At 41.2% G+C, this 22,422-nt stretch overlaps 1 long non-coding RNA gene across 1 annotated transcript in view; it reads right to left on the bottom strand.

Moving 5' to 3' along the window:
- The window catches only part of LOC138854896 (uncharacterized), a 58,242-nt gene that overhangs the window by 8,377 nt on the left and 27,443 nt on the right, over positions 1 to 22,422 (bottom strand). The window contains exon 3 of the long non-coding RNA XR_011394054.1: positions 12,719 to 12,797. This is a non-coding gene — a long non-coding RNA (uncharacterized lncRNA). The remainder of the gene's footprint in view (positions 1 to 12,718; positions 12,798 to 22,422) is intronic.

Below are 22,422 nucleotides of genomic sequence, written 5' to 3'. Positions count from 1 at the left end.
TATCTCCAGCCATAGAGCAGAGATAACACCCCTGATGGACAGTAATGTGCCTCCTCCTACCCCTTCTATTTCACAACCCATGCAACAATCTATTCCTCCGCAATATTCTAATTCTTCCTTACACGCTTACCATTGCCCGCCCACGTTAACTTTACTGATCCTCAAAGCCCAAAGGTTTTACCGTTTCTTATTGTTGTCATTTTTATTTCTGTACATAATGTCTTTTTTACAATGGAATATCCGTGGCCTTAGGGGCAATCGAGAACTCCAATTGTTGCTCTCCCAGTTAGTTGTCCCCAGTATGTGTTGGGTTGCAAGAGCCCAAAATTCGTTCTGCTGTCATTCACCCCATTTCGGGCTACTTGCTGATACATTCTTCCAATCCTTTACCTGACGAATCATTTAATGAAAATGCACTTCTTGTACGCGTTGATGTACCATGTCAACAAGTTTTTATTCATTCCCTGCTGCATTATACTGCAGCTCCTATTTATTTACACCGATGGTTTACAGTTTGCTCTCTTTATCTTTCTCCCTCCTGTGCATTCTGTATCGCTGATTTCGCATTTTTAATTTCATCTCTACCACCACCCATAGTGTTGTTTGGTGATTTTAACGCTCACCATCACCTGTGGGGAGGGTCTCACTGTGACTCTCGTGGTGATCAGTTGGAGACTATTCTTGCATCTTCTCCTCTTCATGTTTTAAACATAGGTGCTCCTACCCATTTTGACTCGTATTCGGTCTCTCTCCTGCATTGATCTTTCTATCTGTTCCTCATTCGTTGCACTTGCTTTTGCGTGGTCTTTTTCCAGATTTACATGATAGTGATCACTTTCCCATCCTTCTTTCTTCCACTACGTATACCCGACCGTTTCGTAGCCCTTGTTGGCAATTTGCTCGAGCAAACTGGGATTTATACTCCCATCTTACCACCCATTGTGAGGACCCCCTTTCGTCTATTGATGAACTGGCACACCACTTTTCAACCTTGGTCCTAACTAAGGCGACATGTTCTATCCCCCAAACCTCAGGTAGGCATTCTCAGGTATGCATACCTTGGTGGTCTCCTACATGCACCCGTGCAGTGCATTTAAAACGTGCTGCACGGGGCCGTTATCGACATAATTGTACCACAGAGCATCTGTTGGATTTCAAGCGGGCAAGGGCAGTTGCTCACCGCGTCATCTGTGATGCTAAGCGCACTTGTTGGTGAGACTACGTGTCTACCATTAACACGTCTTCCCCTATGTGCACGATTTGGAAAAAGGTGCAGATATTGTGTGGTAAGTACATTCCGGACCCAGTTCCTGTTTTGCAGGTTGCTGGAGTTGATGTCACGGAATCCTTAGAAGCTGCCACAGCAATTGGGAACTATCTTGTCCATATCTCCCAAGGGCTTCACCTGTCCCTCATTTCTTGCGTCTAAACCTACCACGGAGCAATTGCCCTTAGATTTCTCCTCCGATGGGTTGGAGCTGTATAATGTACCTTTTGCCCTTCCTCTTTTTGGCCTTTGGGATTTTTCCCCACAGGCGCACTAGTTCCTAGGTAGGGGAAAGGGTACCGGGGTCCATCCCATTCCTCTTGGGCATGGAGGGAGATTTCTGGCCCTTTCATTCCTCCTAAGAACTATCCCTCCCCGGTCCCCCCTTTTTTTATTCTTTTTTTTTCTTTTTTCTTTTTTTTTTCTTAACAAAAAGAAAGAAGTAACCTAACCATGGAGATCCCAATCCATGACCCCGCTACCGCCGGATCCCTTCTTGTTACCGCACCCCGTTCTGATCTCGCCTCGTCTTTTGACCACTCTTTGGACACTCCTAAGGCCCCTGTACCTCTTGCTGGTGCTGTTTCGTCACCCGCTTCAGGTGCTGGGGTTTCGACCGACTCTTTCGATTTGTCTGACCTCCGCTCTCCTTTGACTATGCTCCCGGCCTCTCCCTCTATGGTGCAGCAATTTTCGAATTGCCAGCCCATCCCACGTCGGACCAACTCTGGTCCCACTTTTAAACGCCAATGACAATCTCCTGATGATGTTACTTCATTACCTTCCCAATCTACTTGGAAAAGACCAACACGTCATGCACTCCCTCTCCACACTCGGTTTCGGACCACACAATGGACTAAATTCTTTACTTTAAAACCGACTTCTTCTACTGCCTATCTTTCTGACCATAGTATTGGCAAAGCGTTCCTATGCCATGTTGGTAGAGATATTTCATTTCATGCTCTCAAGAGTGGTATGCGCATCGTCACTGTCCAGAATGCTATCCAAGCTCATGATCTTTCTCTCCTTTCGCATATTGATACTATTCCTGTCACTATTGAAAAACATCATTCTCTCAATTCTTGTAGTGGTACTGTCATTCTGCCTCATACCATAGTCCAACAGAATTTCCAGACATGTGGCAATGACATTCTTGAACAGCTGGAACTCCAGGATCTCCCAATCCTCAAAGTAGACACTTATGTCCTTCCTGCCCGTGGGCAGAGACGATACCCTTGCAACATGGCTCGATTAACTTTCGACAGCCGCGAACTCCCGTCCTCTGGTTATGTCGCAGAACATAGGTTACAAGTTCAAAAGGTGATCCCTACACCTCAACAGTGTAGAAATTGCTGGTGTTTTGGTCACCCAGCGAAATATTGCAGATCTATAGCTGAATCCCCAGTCTGTGGTGCCGATGGCCATTCTAATGCGTCTTGCAGTCGACCTCCCTCTTGCCTTAATTGTCATGAGGCTCACCCTTCGTACTCTCGCCGTTGCCAGGTCTACTTAAATGAGTGTGAAATCTGTTGCCTCGAAGAAGCAGAAGGTCTTCCTTATGCTATGGCAGTTTCTCATCTCTGCCTCCAAGGGAGACTACCCCGTGTTTCTTATTCTCGTGTTTCCAAATGTCCCCCCACTTCTGGGGTCCCATCTTCTGCAGCCTCCTCTGTTGTTACCCCTCCCATAGTCACTTCTGTATCTAATTCTTTTGCTGTCCTGGGCTCTGACGTCCCTAATTCAACACCTCAGTCTGTTCTCACATCTTCGCGTCCTTCCTCACAAGCCCCGGCATCAATAAGACCTTGTACGACACCTTATACCAATCGCCTCTCTACTTCTCAGAAGTACAAAAAATCCCCATTGCTCAAACCTTCTTTGCCCCCTCCTTCCCTTCTTCCACCTCTGCATTTTACCTTTCCAGTCTCTGTGCCTAGTTCTTCCCCTCTCTCTGGCTCCATTACGAGTGTGGAGGTTCACCCTCCTCCTCGTACTATGCCTTCCACCCCCGTCCCATCCCAAGTTTCTCCCTCTTCTGCCACCTCCCAGGTTTCAGCCTCTTCTGTCCCCTCCCACACTTCTTCTACAGTCCCCTGCACTCTTTCGTCCCCCCCTACTTTGGTACAGTCCATTACAGTCCCCATCTTTACTCACCCTCCTCCTTCTACCTCCAATATTGTCTCCCATACGTCTTTGAATTTAGAAACACTTGAAGCCATTTCAGAATACAGTGGATCCCTGCATAACAATATTAATCCGTTCCTGAGAGCTCATTGTTATGCGAAATTATCGTTATGCGAATGAATTTTCCCCATAAGAAATAATGGAAATCAAATTAATCCGTGCAAGACACCCCAAAGTATGAAAAAAAAAAAATTTTACCACATGAAATATTAATTTTAATACACAAACTGAAAAAGACATGCACAGTTACATGACACTTACCTTTATTGAAGATCTGGTGATGATTGATGGGATGGGAGGAGGAGAGAGTCTTAGTGTTTAGAAGGGGAATCCCCTTGCATTAAGACTTGAGGTGTCAAGTCCTTTTCCGGGGTTACTTCCCTTCTTCTTTTAATGCCACTAGGACCAGCTTCAGAGTCACTGGATTTCTGTCGCACAACATATCTGTCCATAGAGGCCTGTACCTCCCGTTCCTTTATGACTTTCCTAAAGTGGTTCACAACAGTGTCAGTGTAATAGTCACCAGCACGGCTTGCAATAGCTGTGTTAGGGTGATTGTCATCAAAAAAGGTTTGCACTTTAAGCCACATTGCACACATTTCCTTAATCTTTGAAGTAGGCAACTTCTTCAATTTCTCTCTCCCCTCCTCCGAAGCAGTTTCCTCAGGTGTGGCCTCATGCTGATGAAGATGATCTAGCAGCTCATCAGTGGTTAGTTCTTCATTGTCCTCCTCCACCAACTCTTCCACATCATCCCCACTAACCTCCAACCCCAAGGACTTTCCCAATGCCACAATGGATTCCTCAACTGGCATAGGATTCCCAGGGTTAGCCTCAAACCCTTCAAAATCCCTTTGGTCTACACATTCTGGCCACAGTTTCTTCCAAGCAGAGTTCAAGGTCCTCTTAGTCACTCCCTCCCAAGCCTTACCTATAAGGTTTACACAATTGAGGATATTAAAGTGATCTCTCCAAAACTCTCTTAGAGTCAATTGAGTTTCTGAGGTCACTACAAAGCACCTTTCAAACAGAGCTTTTGTGTACAGTTTTTTGAAATTTGCAATAACCTGCTGGTCCATGGGCTGCAGGAGAGGAGTGGTATTAGGAGGCAAAAACTTCACCTTAATGAAGCTCATGTCCCCACAAAGTCGCTCTGCCACGTCTGTAGGATGACCAGGGGCATTGTCTAAGACCAGGAGGCACTTAAGGTCTAATGTCTTTTCAGTTAGGTAATTTTTCACATTAGGGGCAAATGCTTGGTGAAACCAGTCATAGAAAAAGTCCCTAGTGACCCATGCCTTACTGTTTGCCCTCCACAGCACACACAAATTAGCCTTGAGGATATTCTTTTGCCTGAATGCTCTGGGAGTTTCAGAGTGATACACTAATAAAGGCTTCACTTTCAAATCACCACTAGCATTGGAACACATGAGAAGAGTAAGCCTGTCTTTCATAGGCTTATGTCCTGGGAGTGCCTTTTCCTCCTGAGTAATGTAGGTCCTGCTTGGCATTTTCTTCCAAAACAGGCCTGTTTCATCACAAACACTTGTTCAGGTTTCAGTCCTTCACTGTCTGTGTACTCCTTGAATTCCTGCACATATTTTTCAGCTGCTTTGTGGTCCGAACTGGCAGCCTCACAATGCCTTATCACACTATGTATGCCATTACGCTTCTTAAATCTCTCAAACCAACCTTTGCTGGCCTTAAATTCACTCACATCATCACTAGTTGCAGGCATTTTTTTAATTAAATCCTCATGCAACTTCCTAGCCTTTTCACTTATGATCACTTGAGAGATGCTATCTCCTGCTATCTGTTTTTCATTTATCCACACCAATAAGAGTCTCTCAACATCTTCTATCACTTGCTATCTCTGTTTCGAAAACACAGTTGAACCTTTGGCAAGATCAGCTTCCTTGATTGCCGTTTTCTTGGACACAATAGTAGCGATGGTTGATTGGGGTTTACTATACAACCTGGCCAGCTCGGAGACATGCACTCCACTTTCATACTTAGCAATGATCTCTTTCTTCATCTCTATAGTAATTCTCACCCTTATTCCTGTAGGGTTGGCACTAGAAGCTTTCTTGGGGCCCATGGTCACTTATTTTGCAGATAAAATCACCAAAAACACTGTAATAATACAAAATGTTCCAATTGTATGCTTGGATGTTACCGCGGAGGCTGGCTGGTAAACAATGCCACCGGCGGAACATGTGAGGCTGGCTCAGGCCGCACATTAGACGTGTCTCGGATGAATAGCGTTGAGCGGGTTTTTTAGTGGTATGCGAGGCAAAATCTTAGCGATAAAATGTATCGGTATACGGATTTAACGTTATGTGATGCCAACGGTACGCGGGGGTCCACTGTATATTGCAGAGACTAAACCTTCAATGGACACTGATCCACCTCCTGTTCCTTCTCTTCCCTCTCCTCCACTCCATTCTTCGCAATGCTCCATTCCTTCGCTGCTTGAACGTCTTCCGATGCCACCGCACGTTGACTTTTCTAACCCCTCTAGTCCGTAGGTACCCTTCCCTATGGATTCCTGGCATTTTCCTCATTGCCAATCATGGCCTATTTACAGTGGAATATCCGCGGCCTCAGGGGTAATCGGAGTGAGCTTCAGATGTTGCTTTCCAGGTTTTCCCCTGTTGGTGTTTGCTTACAAGAACCAAAATTACACTCGGCTGCTTTCCAACCTATCTCAGGCCATAATTTATTGTCTTCTTCGGATCCTTTCTCAGATGGAACCTTTAATGAAAGTGCACTTCTTCTAAGCAATGATATTCCGTACTGTCAACTATTTGTCCATACCTCGCTGCATTACACTGCAGCCCGTATCCACTTGAATAAGTGGTTTACAATATGTTCTTTATATCTCTCTCCTCGGGCATTTTCTATCCCAGATTTTGCCTTTCTTGTTTCATCCTTACCACCACCACTTCTGTTACTTGGCAATTTTAATGCCCACCATTTCCTCAGGGGGAAATCTCATTGTGACTCACGTGGCATTCAGTTGGAGGCTTTTCTCGCCTCTCGCCCCCTCCATGTTTTAAATACAGGTTCTCCCACCCATTTTGATCCTCGTACTCATACTCTCTCTTGCATCGATCTATCGGTCTGCTCTTCCTCCACTGCACTAGACTTCGCCTGGTCTGTTCTACCGGACTTGCATGACAGAGATCATTTTCCAATCATTCTTGCTTCTCCTTCATATTCACCACCTTTCCGTAGCCCTCGCTGGCAATTTGATCGGGCAAATTGGGACCTTTACTCGCAACTCACTGCTTTCAGTGAGGTTCCTTCTTCAGCCTCCATTGATGAGCTCTTATACCTCTTCTCGACGTCAGTTTTAACCGCAGCTTCTCATTCTATACCCCAAACCTCAGGCAGGCATTCTCAGAAGTGCGTGCCTTGGTGGTCTCCTGCTTGTGCTTGTGCAGTACGTTTGAAACACGCTGCATGGGGCAGGTACCGGTACAATAGAACCGATGAGAGACTTCTTGATTTTAAGCAGAAGCGTGCAGTCGCTCGCCATGTCATCCGTGACTCTAAACGCACTTGTTGGCGAAATTATTTCCACCATCACCTCTGCTTTCTCTATGAGTGCAGTCTGAAAAAAAGTGAGGAAATTGAGTGGTAAATACTCTCCTGACCCGGCTCCTGTTCTACAGGTCGCCGGTGTTGATACAGCAAACCTTCTTGACGTTGCCATTGAAATTGGCACTCATCTGGTCCGTATTTCCCGGGGGCTTCATCTATGCCCCTCATTTCTTTCCTCAATGTCTGCCAGAGAGTTAGTACCCTTGGACTTTTCTTCTCTCAGAGAAGAACAGTATAATGTGCCTTTTACACTTCAAGAACTGGAGGCAACACACTCAGCTTGCTGATCATCGGCAGCTGGGCCTGACGACATTCATATTCGGATGTTACAATATTTACATCAGTCAGCCCTTGTAGTCCTCTTACACCTCTTCAATCTTATTTGGTCACAAGGAGTTCTTCCCCAGCTGTGGAAATCTGCCATTGTTCTCCCTTTCCGCAAGCCGGGTAGTACGGGACGTGAAACCTCCCACTATCGTCCCATTGCCCTTACGTCTGGAACGTCTGGTAAATCGACATTTAATGTGGTATTTAGAGAATCACAACAGTCTCTCCACTAGTCAATATGGCTTTCATAAGGACCGATCTACCACAGACCCCTTACTACCCTTGGATACGTATATTCGTAATGCCTTTGCGAATAATCTTTCAGTTATTGCCATATTTTTTGACCCTGAGAAGGCATATGACACAACTTGGAGATATAATATTTTGGCCCAAGCCCACTCCTTAGGCCTCCGAGGCAATCTACCATCCTTCCTTAAGAGCTTTTTAACTGACAGACATTTCCGTGTTCAAGTCAATAATGTGCTCTCCCTTGACTTCATCCAAGCTGAAGGTGTCCCTCAGGGATGTGTTCTGAGCACAACACTTTTTCTCCTTGCTATAAATGATTTGGCCTCTGTTCTTCCACCTAATATTTGATCAATACTCTATGTTGATGACTTCGCTATTGCTTGTGCAGGCGCTGACTGTCACCTCATTACAGTTTCTCTCCAGCATGCGGTCAACCATGTTTCCAATTGGGCCACCACGCATGGGTTTAAATTTTCCAGTACCAAAACTCACCAAATTACTTTCACTAGACGCTCTGTCATCTCCGATCATCCTTTGTACCTCTATGGCTCCCGTATCCCTGAACGTGATAGTCAGGTTTCTAGGCCTTCTCTTTGACCGTAGATTATCCTGGAAACCTCACATTACCTCTCTGAAGGCAACTTGTCACAGCCAGCTGAACCTTCTTAAAACCCTTGCTCATCTTTCCTGGGGAGCTGATCGTCGAACTCTCCTTCGCCTACATTCAGCCCTCATTTTATCGAAACTCGATTATGGTGACCAGATCTATTCAGCGGCCTCTCCTGCTACTCTCTCTAGCCTTAACCCCATCCATCACCAAGGATTATGTTTATGCCTTGGTGCTTTTCGCTCTTCCCCTGTTGAGAGCCTCTATGCAGAAGCGAATGTTCCATCCTTGTCTGATCGCCGTGATGCCCATTGCCTTCGCTACTATGTACGCTCTCACGATGTCTGCAATCCTTCCATTTATAGAATGGTCACCGATATTAGTAGACATTCTTTATTTGTTTGCCGCCCGTTTGCTCCATCCCTTTTCTCTTCACCTACATTCGCTCTTGTCTTCCCTTCAGTTACCACCTTTATATGTTCATGTAGCATCTCACTTTTTCCTATTCCCCTGGGAAGTTCCAGCTGTTCGGGGTCTGTTCTTTCTCACTCCCTTGTTCGAAAGCCCAACTTCCTATGGCGGCTTCCCGCTCTCTTTTTCTTGATCACTTCCACTCTCATTCTCATGCCATCGCTGTGCACACAGATGGCTTTAAGTCTTCTGACAGTGTCTGATTCGCAGCAGTGTTTCCGGACAGCATCGTGCGAGGGCATTTACTATCTTCGACTAGCATTTTTACTGCTGAATTGTACGCCATTCTTGCAGCACTTATTCGTATCGCATCTATGCCTGTGTCATCATTTGTGGTTGTCTCAGACTTCCTTAGTGCTCTACAGGCTATACTGAAATTTGATACACCTCACCCCCTAGTTCTCTGTATCCAACTTTGGCTATGCTGTATCTCTACCAAGCATAAAGATATTGTTTTCTGTTGGGTCCCTGGTCATGTTGATGAACAGGCAGACACTGCTGTGTGGTCAGCAGTACATGACCTACCAATTTCATACAGAGGTGTTCCATTTCCAAACTATTTTGCTGTAATAGCTACCCACCTTCACACCCGTTGGCAACAACGTTGGTCAACTTTACTCGGTAACAAACTTCATTCTATTAAACCGAGCATAGGTTACTCACCATCTTCTTGTCATCAGTGCCGAGGTTGGGAGACTACTCTCTCCCGCCTTCGCATTGGCCACACTCGTCTTACTCATGGGTATCTCATGGAGAGGCACCCTGTTCCTCTCTGTGAGCAGTGTCAAATTCCAGTATCAATTAGCCACATTCTGTTAGACTGCCCTCTCTATCAACAAGCATGCAGAATTTACCTCCAACATCGTCTCCGCTCTACTACTCTCTCTTTACCTTCCCTTCTTGCTGATGGACCCTCCTTTAATCCTGACTCTCTCATTGACTTCTTGACAACGACTGATTTACTCCACAAACTCTGATGATGATACCTTTCAAACTCCCCTCAGCCCTTTCTACCTCAATCTCTTGCTGGCCTCTACCCTTTCACCATCCACTGCCTCGCTGTTCTCCATAACTTATTACTCATCCATCTCCCTTTTGCCACCTGATACCCTCGCTTCCTTCCTGCCCTGCAGCGCTGTATAGCCCTTGTGGCTTAGCGCTTCTTTTTTATTATAATAATAATAATCTAATTTAATTACACAGCCTCCCAAATTCCTCCACCAACCTTTGCAACTTCTCTTCAGAATCTCTCAAAAGAACTGTCATAAGAAAGACCAGATGTGATAACTCCCACTTTATATCAGGTTTATCTCTTAATCCTATGAGGACCTCTCTCCAACACCCTAGCATTCATTTCTATAAATATTTTTAACCACTGTTACATCACACATCCTGGTCTAAGGCCTTTTAATGAGAAATAATCGCCCTCTCCTGCATACTGTAACCTAGGCCTCGTATACATGTAAGCTCTTTATGGCTTCTAAAAGTCATCAAGACTAAAGCTTTACACAGAGTAAAATGGTCAAAATAAATACTTGTTCTGCAACATGTCACCATCTTCACATTTCTTGATAATATGTCAATTTATTCATCTTTGTTTACCTTAAGGCACGTCTTAAACTCTACAACATATTAATCTTTGTTCTTTCAACAAACTGGCCATATCCCACTGAAGCAGATGCCTGCATATTAATTCATATTTTACCTCATTTCTCATAACCTATCGCGTGCATCTTTCTTAAATATCTTTCCCCATTAAACTCTCCTTCAAAATAACTCCCTGTACAAGCCATGACCCTGGTCCATACTATAATAATTTTCTCACCCACAATTTTTTTTTTTTATAATTCACAAAATCACCTACGTTCCAACCTATTCTGAAACAAACTTGGGCTTTAACCCTTAAACGGTCCAAACGTATATATACGTTCACGCGTGTAGCGCCCCAAATGTATATGTACGTTTTCTTTGTCATTCATTCAACATTGCCACAATAAGCCTGAGTCGCCTAGACATGAGAGAATGGGTGTGTGCACTCACTGTGTTCCATATTAAAATAATTGGGGATGCCTGGGTACCATATGCTCTTTTTTCCTTTTAAAAGAAAAGATTTTTTTTTCCTCAAAAAATTTGGGGCGCTACGCGAGTGAACGTATATATACATTTGGACCGTTTAACCCTTTGAGGGTTTTCGTCGTACTAGTACGTCTTACGCGTAGGGGTTTTTGACGTACTAGTACTCATAAATTCTAGCGACCTCAAATCTAGTGGGAGAAAGCTGGTAGGCCTTCATATGAAAGAATGGGTCTATGTGGTCAGTGTGCACAGTCTAAAAAAAATCCTGCAGCACACGGTGCATAATGAGAAAAAAAAAACTTTTTCCATTTTTTTTTAATAAATCAGCGACTTTGCAGTGTATTTTCGTATAGTATTTATTGTTGTATTCTAGTTTTCTTGGTCTCATTTTATAGAATGGAAGACATATTACTGAAATTGAGATGATTTTGACTGGTTTTACAATGAAAGGTGCCTTGAAATTGAGCTCAAAGTAGCAGAAATGTTCGATTTTTACCAAACTTCCAAAGTAAACAAATCGTGCCAAGCGTGCAATACAAGTCAACTGGTGAGTCTAATATTCTTTCACAAGTGCACCAATAATATTTATACCATTTTTTACACTAATGCAGTAGTCTGCATAACAGTAAATCTTATATTTTTTGTGAGAATAAAAATTCAAAGTGGAAAGCAAAAGAATATAAGAGGGGCCTTGAGACGTGACTAATGACTAGAGGAAATGTCATTTTAGTGCCAGGAATGTCTTTCTTGTTTATTCTGGACCCTATTCCGAAATTGGCATCTTTTGAAATTTGTGTGAAATTGGCAAAATTGCTAAATTCTGACCACTGTACTGGATAGTTGAATTTATAAATGGGTGGTTTCTTGCACCCATTCGATAGAAAAAAATGGAGTTCTAGCGAAATATTCATGTTTTTTGTCGACTAGTACAGTGAAATTGGCCTAAAATGGGGCTCAAAGTGGGCAAAATCGCCGATCCGTAAACATCGCCGAGACCGCTAACTTTGCGAGAGCATAATTCCGTAAGTTTTCTATCAAATTTCAAACTTTTGGTGTCGTTATGATCGGGAAAAGATTCTCTATCTTTTCATAAGAGAAAATAATTTTTTTTTTTTTTAAATTTGGCCGACCCTGAGAACGAGTTTCGGAGAGGGCCTGTCGACCCTCAAAGGGTTAAGGGTTAAGCAATTTACTGAAAGAATAAAAATCGATTATCCACAAATGAAAGCAACTGACTGGAAAGAGAATACTGCCAACAAACTGTGGATAAACTGTATACTTCTGTACAGTTCACAATATTAAAAGGAAATTTTTCACTACGAGTGGCTGCTCAGGACTGAAGAAGCCACTCATGGCGAAATGTTTCCTTTAAGAAAAGTCCTGAACTGCACTCAAATGTCTATCTACAATGAGAAAGTTGATTTTCCCCACACTGACTCCATTCAGCATATAAATGTTTATAAATATCTCAAATCCATGTTACAGGTAATATAGATCCAACTCTTAAACTAAACATGATTAGAAGAGAGAGTATAACTCTTCAACAGTAATATTCATTAGGAAGCATTTAGCCTGTAACCATCATACAGCACCTCAAGAATGGAAGGTAATAAGGTTTGATCCAAAGAAGGTGAGAGTACAGTCAGCTCTCTCATAAAGCTCCTCTATATATGTACTTCAATTTTTCATAAATGAGACTGAAAAACATAAAAAAAATGAATAGCATGTACTACGAAGGCCTTTTCAACCTATGAAGGCTTTACAACCTTATTTAGAAAAAAAAATATATACTCTATAGAAAATATCAGAGCTGACTGTACTTCCAATTCACTAGATCAAGAGCCCTCCTTAAGAATCCATTCAGTAGTGGATGAATATTTTGAGAAATTCTTTACTCATTCAACCATAAAATTGAAACAATGAAAGCTTGCCTTTTCAGCCATTTCTACTGAAGAATGCAGACCCATAATTTCCAGCATGTTACCACCAAGTTATCCTCATACTTCATTCCTGCAAAACAATAAAAAAATTAATCATAACTAAGCACAAAAAAAAGCATTATTCATATTTATATCACTGAGTATGAACTTGACTAGTTCTAAAACATTTTATACAATTATAATTGTAATGCAGTATTATACAGTATTATACAGTAATAAGATTTGCATGCCTTAAGAATTAGGCAACAATATACTACTAGACATTTCAGTACTGTAACAATAGTAGTACTGCTCAAAATGACTGACATAACATGGGGTTTTCCAAATAAAGATGTGTAATCCCAAAGCTGAATCAATGCACTGTTTTTGGGGGGAGAAATAAAATCTGACTGACATCACACAATCTAGGCAAGAAAAAATCAACAAGATAGAAAAAAACAAAGAATAATGAAAGTTGGCCCCATGTGAGACATGCTTGTGTCTCTTTCCAAATTAAGGCCTGTTGTAGGCAAGCCATATCATGGTTAAACCTGAAAATCTATTTCTCATCATCAGTCCAGGGATTTGGTACAATAAAAGTACAAAAATGTATGTATCTTTACTGAATAATGACATTTTGTATATCTGCAGTCTGCATGAGAAATAGCTGTTACAGGTTAGAACATGATTCAATATAAAGATACAAAGTGTCAAGCATGCAACTCACTTGAACATGATGTTTATAAATGTCTGCAGAATGAATATATATGAATATATATATAATGAATAGAATGGTGTATATGCTTTTGGCATATACACCCAACTACTATAATTCCTTGTACAACTATGTATCGTGTCCAAATACACTATATGAAGGTTCAAGTCAAATAACTGGAATGCAAATCCAATTCCTTAGATCAAGAACCTCTCTCCAGCATCAAGGAACCTCCCAGCACCATCAGAAACAAACAATATACATGTATATCAATTATATTCAATGACAAAGCATCAGCCTGAAGAATTGAGACACTTATGCAACACATGGGAATCTTTATTGAAGAAACGTTTTGCCACACAGTGGCTTCATCAGTCCAATATAAAGCAACTGTGACAACTCCCACTTGTGTTAGATTCTTTATCTTTGAACCCCACACCTCTTGCCAACACCCGAGCATTCACTTCTCTTACAACCCTATCTGTAAATATATTGAACAACCATACTGACATCACACATCCTTGTCTAAGGCCTACTTTTACTGGGAAATAATCTCCTTCTCTCCTACATACTCTAACCTGAGCCTCACTATCCTTGTAAAAACTCTTCACTGCTTTCAGTAACATACCTCCTATTCCATTTGGAACATCTGCCATGCTGCCCTCCTATCTACCCTGTCATATACCTTTCCCAAATCCATAAATGCCACAAAAACCTCTTTACCTTTATCTAAATGCTGTTCCCCTATATGTTTCACTGTAAACACTTGGTCTATGCACCCCCTACCTTTCCTAAAGCCTCCTTGTTCATCTGCTATTCTACTTTCCGTCTCATTCTTAATTCTTTCAATAACAACTCTACCATACACTTTACCAGGTATACTCAACAGACTTCTTCCCCTATAATTTTTGCATTCTCTTTTGTTCCCTTTGCCTTTATACAAAGGAATTATGCATGTTCTGTGCCAATCCCTAGGTACCTTACATTCTTCCATACATTTATAAAATAAAAGCACCAACCACTCCAAAACTATAACCCCACCTGCTTTTAACATTTCTATCTTTATCCCATCAGTCCTTGCTGCCTTACCCCCATTTCATTCTACCCACTGCCTCATGAACTTCCCCCATACTCACAACTGGCTCTTCCTCACTCTTACAAGATGTTATTCCTCCTTGCCCTATACATGAAATCACAGCTTCCCCATCTTCATCAACATTTAACAATTCCTCAAAATATTCCCTCCACCTTCCCGATACGTCTAACTCTCCATTTAATAACTCTCCTCTCCTATATTTAAGTATCAAATCCATTCGTTCCCTAAGCTTCCTCAACTTATTAATCTCACTCCAAAACTTTATTTTCAACAAAATTTGTTGATAACATCAACAAATTCTCTCATTTGCTCTCTTTTTACATTGCTTCACCACTCTCTTAACCTCTCTCTTTCTCTCCATACACTCCTCCCTCCTTGCATCACTTCTACTTTGTAAAAACCTCTCATATGCTATCTTTTTCTCCCTTACTACTCTCTTTACATCATCATTCTACCAACTGCTCTTCTTCCCTCCCACATCCACTTTCCTGTAACCACAAACTTCTGCTGAACACTAACATTACATTCTTAAACCTACCCCATACATCTTTGACCCCACTGCTTATACTCTCACTAGCCCATCTATCCTCCAATAGTTGTTTATATCTTATCCTAACTGCCTCCTCCTTTAGTTTATAAACCTTCACCTCTCTCTTACTTACTGCTTCTATTTTCCTTGTATCTCATCTACCTTCTACTGTCACTGTAGCTACAACTAAAAAGTGATCTGATATACATCTGTGGCCCCTCTATAAACACATACATCCTGAAGTCTACTCAACAGCCTTATCTACCAATATGTAATCCAACAAACTACTGTCATTGCGCCCTACATCATATCTTGTACACTTATTTATCCTCTTTTTCTTAAAATATGTATTACCAATAAGCAAACCCCTTTTTATACAAAGTTCAGAGGGCCCCCATTATCATTTACACCTGACACCCCAAACTTGCCTACCACACTCTTTCTAAATGTTTCTCCTACTTTAGCATTTAGGTCCTCTACCACAATTACTTTCTCATTTGGTTCAAAAGTTCCTATACACACGCTTAACATCTCCCAAAATCTCTCTCTCTCTCTCTCCTCTACATTCCTCTCTTCTGCAGGTGCATACACACTATGACCCACTTTTTGCATCTGACCCTTATTTTAATCCACATAATCTTTGAATTTATACATTTATATTCCCTCTTCTTTTCTTTTTTAGTATTTTCTACAGGAGAAGGGGTTACTAGCCCATTGCTCCCAGCATTTTAGTCACCTCATACGACAAGCACGGCTTACAGAGGAAAGATTCTTTTCCACTTCCCCATGGAGAATCGAGGAAATAAAGAACAAGAACTATTAAGAAAAAGAATAAAAACCTAGATGTGTGTATGTATATATATGCATATGCATGCCTGTGTAGTGTGACCTGAGTGTAAGTAGCAAGATATGCCTGTTATCCAGTGTGTTTATGATACAGAAAAAAGACACCAGCAATCCTACCATCATATAAAACAGTTACAGGTTTCTCTTTCACACTCACTTGGCAGGATGGCAGTATCTCCCTGGGTGGTTGCTGTCTACTAACCTACTACCTACTATCACAAATTATTACAACCGTATAACAGGTATAGAACTGCAAATGTACTTAGAAATCCTAAAAGCAATTAGGACTACAGTGGTCTAGAAATATGGAGACCTATCTAAAGTCAAAAACTAGAAGCCAATCTCCAACCAATTAATCATTACTATCTAAAACATCTGAACAAATACAAAGTTAACATACAAGTTTGTAACAAAACACAACATACTTAACCTGAGGCAATTCAGTTTTAGGCCAAGAAAAAAAGCAAAAAAATGTACTATAATAACAACAATGCTTGACCTAATCTCATCCTATGAAAAGAACACAAGAAAGAAGGAACACTGCAACAGGCCTACTGACCCATGTGGAGCAGGTTCATGTCCACCCCCCTGGATTAGACCAATGACCCCCCCCCCCCCCGGATTAGCTCAATGACCGACCCAGTCTGGTCACCTCCACTCAAGGATAGAGCACGGTACCAGACCCAGCAGCACAAGCTAGTCAGGTCCAACTCACATTCATGTATTTATCTAACCTATTTTTAAAACTACACAACGTTTTAGCCTGAATAACTGTACTCGGGAGTTTGTTCCACTCATCCACAACTCTATTACCAAACCAGTGCTTTCCTATATCCTTCCTGAATCTGAATTTTTCCAACTTGAAACCATTGCTGTGAGTCCTGTCTTGGCTTGAAATTTTCAGCACGCTATTTACATCACCTTTATTTATTCCTGTTTTCCACTTATACACCTCGATCATATCCCCCCTAATTCTACGCCTTTCGAGAGAGTGCAGATTCAGGGCCCTCAGTCTATCCTCATAGGGAAGTTTTCTGATACATGGGATCATCTTTGTCACCCTCCTCTGTACGTTTTCCAGAGCATTTATATCCATTCTGTAATACGGTGACCAGAACTGAGCAGCATAGTCTAAATGAGGCCTAACCAAGGATATATAGAGTTGAAGAACAACCTGAGGACTTCTATTATTTATGCTTCTAGATATGAAGCCAAGAATTCTGTCAGCTTTATTGCGAACACTAATGCACTGTTGTCTTGGTTTTAGATTACTGCTAACCAGAATTCCTAAATCCTTTTCACAATCAGTAGTACATATTAAGATCTACATTATTTAGTTTATATGTGGCATGGTTATTTAACTGTCCAACATTTAGAACTTTGCATTTGTCAATATTAAACTGCATCTGCCACTTCTCCGACCATTGCATCAGTCTATGCAAATCATCCTGGAGTACTCTAGTGTCCTCATTAGAATGAATTGGACGGCCTACTTTGGTGTCATCAGCAAATTTGCTTATGCTGCTATTTATTCCCTCATCTATATCATTTATGTAAATTGTGAACAGCAACGGGCCCAACACTGACCCCTGAGGAACACCGCTTGTGACGTGCCCCCATTCTGATTTCTCCCCATTTATGCAAACTCTCTGCTGTCTATTTGTCAGCCATGCCTCTACCCAGGAAAAAATTTCTCCTATTCCATGTGCCTTAAGTTTCCTCAATAGCCTCTGGTGTGGAACTCTATCGAAAGCCTTACTGAAGTCCATATACACAATATCATATTCATTACCATGATCTACCTCCTCAAACACCTTAGTGAAAAAAGTTAGTAAATTCGTAAGACAGGAAAGCCCCTTTGTAAAACCGTGTAGAGATTCATTAATCAATCTGTGCCTGTCAAGATGGCTACGAATTGCTTCGGCAATTATTGATTCCATAAATTTTCCCACTATGGAGGTAAGGCTTATTGGTCTATAGTTTGAAGCCAAGGACCTGTCACCTGCCTTGTAAATAGGTATTACATTTGCCATTTTCCACTTATCAGGCACTATGCCAGTTTGTAGTGATATGTTAAAAAGATTAGCCAAAGGTACGCTAGTTCCTCTTTACATTCCTTTAACACCATTGCAAACAGTTCATCAGGGCCTGGGGATTTGTTAGGTTTTAGTTTCTCTATTTGTCTGAGGACCATGTCACTAGTTACCATAATCGTACAAAGTTTATTATCCTGTTCTACATAATCTATTATTTCAGGAATATCGCTAGTATTTTCCTGGGTGAAAACTGAGAGGAAGTAGGAACTGAGAATTTCACACACATCCTCATCACTGTCAGTAATGTGACCAGAGTTACTCTTAAGTGGGCCAATCTTGTCCCTAATCTTACTTCTGTACACCCGAAAGAACCCTTTTGGGTTAGTCTTTGAATCCCTTGCGACCTTAGCCTCATAATCCCTTTTTGCTTTTCTTATTCCTTTCTTTATTTCTCTCTTTAATTGAATATATTGATTTCTTAACTGCCCATCCCCTCTTTTGATATGCCTATATATGCCTCTCTTTTGACCAATGAGATGTTTTAATCTAGTGTTCATCCATTTGGGATCATTTTTGTTAGGTCTAATTACCCTACTCAGAACAAAAGTTGTCTGGGCAGCTAGAACTATGCTCTAAAAAATGTCATATTGGCAACCAAGATCACCTACCTGACCCACAGTCAGGACATCCCAATTTAGCCCACCCAGGTAATTTTTCAGTCCCATGAAGTCGGCCAAGCGAAAATCTGGGACAGAGATTTGATTGCAGTTATCTGGGTAATTCCATGATATATTGAAACCAAGTGATTTGTGATCACTTTCCCCAAGCTCATCATTAACCTCAAGATTTTTAATTAGTGAATCTTTGGCAAGAACCAAGTCAAGCAGATTGTTTCCTCTAGTTGGTTCTGTCACAACCTGTTCTAAAAAGCAATCCTGAACCGTATCAAGAAAGTCACTAGACTCAAGATTTCCTGTTATATTATTCCAATCAATTTGTCTAAATTTAAAATCTCCCATTATCACAACATTTTCATATCTAGATGCCTTATGAATTTCGTCCCATAACAGCTTACTGCACTCCCTATCAAGGTTTGGGGGGCTTATAAATCACACCCAAAATTAATTTGTCATGTCCCTCGAGAAACTAGCCACACAGATTCAGTGTTCAATGTTTCTAATCTTATATCATGTCTAAGACAACAATTTAAATTTTCTCTGACATACAGCGCCACTCCACCACCCTTCCTGTTGACCCTATCAGTGTGGAATAGTTTGTAACCCTGAATGTTGCATTCAGAAGGCATTTCTCTATCTTTCAGGTTGAACCAGGTCTCTGTTATACCAATAATATCTATATTACCTACATTTGCAATTAATCTTAGCTCATCTATCTTATTTCTTAGACTCCTACTATTTGTATAGTAAACCTTAAGGGAGCTAGTCACTCGTTGCCCTCTACTATCTCTCTTTGTTTATTGATCAATTGATTTGCCATTACTAGCAACTTTATTCTGATTATTGTCTTTTATACACATCCCTGAGGTATCCCAGTAATAACTGCTGTTTTTAACCCTAATGCTGCAGCCTGATTGTTTCTCACAAACACCCATACCTCTATAATCTATCAGTTTAAATTCCTGGACAAGTCATCAATTACCCTCTCAATTGAATTGGCTAATGCAATCACTCCATCCCCAGAGAGATGAACCCCATCCCTTGCATACATATCATGTTTGCCAAAGAATAGGTCCCAGTTATCAATGAATGGGATTGCAAGTTCCTTGCAGTACCTGTCTAACCAGCAATTTATACCAATTGCCCTAGACATCCATTCGTTGCCCACTCCCTTTCTAGGCAATCTGCTACATATGATTGGGATCCCTCCCTTAGCCCTAACTACTTCTATGGCTAACCTGTACTTATCCAGCAGCTCCTCTTTCCTGCCCTTCCCAATGTCATTATCCCCAGCACTAAGACAGATAATGGGCTTGTTCCCATTACCTGCCATAATATTATCCAACCTGCTGACTATGTCACCAACCCCAGCTCCAGGAAGGCACACTCTCTGCCTGATCTTTCTGTCTCTTTTACAAAATGCACAGTCCATATATCTTACCTGAGAATCGCCTACTATTAAAATATTCTTACCTTGATTAGCAGGGGAATCAGTGGTACCCTCAACCTCACTAACCACTGAAGTACACTCGTCTTGGAGAACAGAGAATCGATTTCCTACCTTCACATCTTCTCTATTAACTCCTCACCTTCCTTCTTCCTGAACTGTGAACCACTTGCCACTTAAAGCAGCTACCACTATCACTGCTGGTGACCATTTCTTCCTTACCAGCTAAATCCTTCTCACACTTGCTCCCAAACTCATCTATGCGAAGCTTCAGCCTCCTATTTTCCTCCTGAAGAAGTAGAATCTTCTTCAACACTTGAACCTGAGATTCTAAAACACTACAACAAGCCATGGTGCTTGGTAACAGCCCACGCTAAGTATCCAATAAGCCTCTTTATTGTTCTAAGAAAATGCTTGATACAGTATACCACAATCTCCTACTCTTTAAACTAAACCATTACGGAATAAGAGATGCACTTGTTTACAAAAAGTCATACCTTAAAGAACGGCTCCAATACATGACCATGTATAACCACTTCATCTACTCATTCCATTAATATAGAGGTTCAGCAGGACAAGTACAGTGGACCCCCGGTTAACGATATTTTTTCACCCCAGAAGTATGTTCAGGTGCCAGTACTGACCGAATTTGTTCCCATAAGAAATATTGTGAAGTAGATTAGTCCATTTCAGACCCCCAAACATACACGTACAAACGCACTTACATAAATACACTTACATAATTGATCGCATTCGGAGGTAATCGTTATGCGGGGGTCCACTGTACTAGGACCGGTCTATTTGTTCTTTACACTAATTATCTATGACCCTTGTGGGTTTAGCACTTAGTTTTGATTGTAATAATAATAATTACCTACCTACCTACTTAAAACAGTTATATTACAGGTTGAGTATCCCTTATCCAAACTGCTTAGGGCTGGAAGTGTCTCAGATTTCAAAATTTTTCGGATTTTGGAATATAATGAGATAGCATGAGTATGAAACCCAACTCTAAACATGAAATCCATTTATATTTCAAATACAGCTTATACACACAGCCTGAAGATAGTTTTTACACAATATTTTTAAAACTAAAAGCAGCACAGTATTGGCAGAATACCTGAATCAGCTGTTAAAAGCTACAATAAACAATAGCAGGGTTTCAGTCTCCATCTGCGATGCAGATGCCCATAGAGGGTATCTGCAGGCCTTTTCGATTTTCAAAATCTTTGCACCACAGAGCAGAGAATAAACACAAAACACATGGTAATCACAGTAATGCATGTAGGTCTAGCAGTGATGAATGTTGATAACAAGCTGGTGCCACTAGTGTGTCAAAGCTCCACCCAGGGTCTGAGGTCAAATGTCACAAATGTCAGGGTACGCAGATACCTTTGCAATACCCGGGAGCCTCCCAGAGACAACTGGAATTTTTCATTTGTGGTGTCATGTTGGCACTTGAAAAACTTTCAGATTTTTGAAATTTGGATAAGGGATATTCAACCTGTAATGATATACAAAAACTAGAAGAATAAGACACATACAACACTTGGGTATTTGTGCCATAGAATAAGAGCCAAGTGTTGCACATATCTTCTTCATCTTAAACCAGGTGTTGCACATGTCTTCCTCATCTTAAGCCAGGTGTTGCACATGTCTTGTTCACCTTAAACCAATTTTATTTGCATCTGACTGTCTTCATAATTTCCAACATAGATCAAGCTAAACTTAATGACACAGTCAATGTTAAACTGGAAAATGTATCGTCATGGATGGAGGCAAATACATTAGCACTCAATGTTGACTAGACCTACTATAAGAGGTTCGAGAAAGACCCAAATCTGTTCATCTAAATATAATGATAAATAATTCACACACTTGAAACACAAGAGGAAGAAAAATTTCTGGGAAACTATACTGACAACAAACTTAATTTCAGCACTCACATCCAGAATATATGTAGGAAAACTTTGAAAACAGTGAGCATTCGTTTCAGAATATGTTATGTAACACAATCAACACTACTATTCATTTATCTTGTGTACTACTCTTTAATCTATCCTTATTTCATTTATGGAATCTGCATGGAAATCTACAACAACTGTTCACCCAAAACCAATCATAACAATAAAAATCTGCCGACAGATTTAATCACTGAATGTGATTTCATACAACACATTTCCTCCTCTATTCAAAGACTTAAATCTACTTAACCCTTTGACTGTCGCGGCCATATATATACGTCTTACGAGGTACCATGTTTGACGTATATATACTCAAATTCTAGCGGCTTCAAATCAAGCAGGAGAAAGCTGGTAGGCCCACATGTGAGAGAATGGGTCTGTGTGCACCATATAAAAAAAAATCCTG

This window comes from Cherax quadricarinatus, chromosome 73 (assembly GCF_038502225.1).
Source record: "Cherax quadricarinatus isolate ZL_2023a chromosome 73, ASM3850222v1, whole genome shotgun sequence".
Lineage (NCBI taxonomy): Eukaryota > Metazoa > Arthropoda > Malacostraca > Decapoda > Parastacidae > Cherax > Cherax quadricarinatus.
This window is presented reverse-complemented; position numbering and strand designations above follow the sequence as displayed.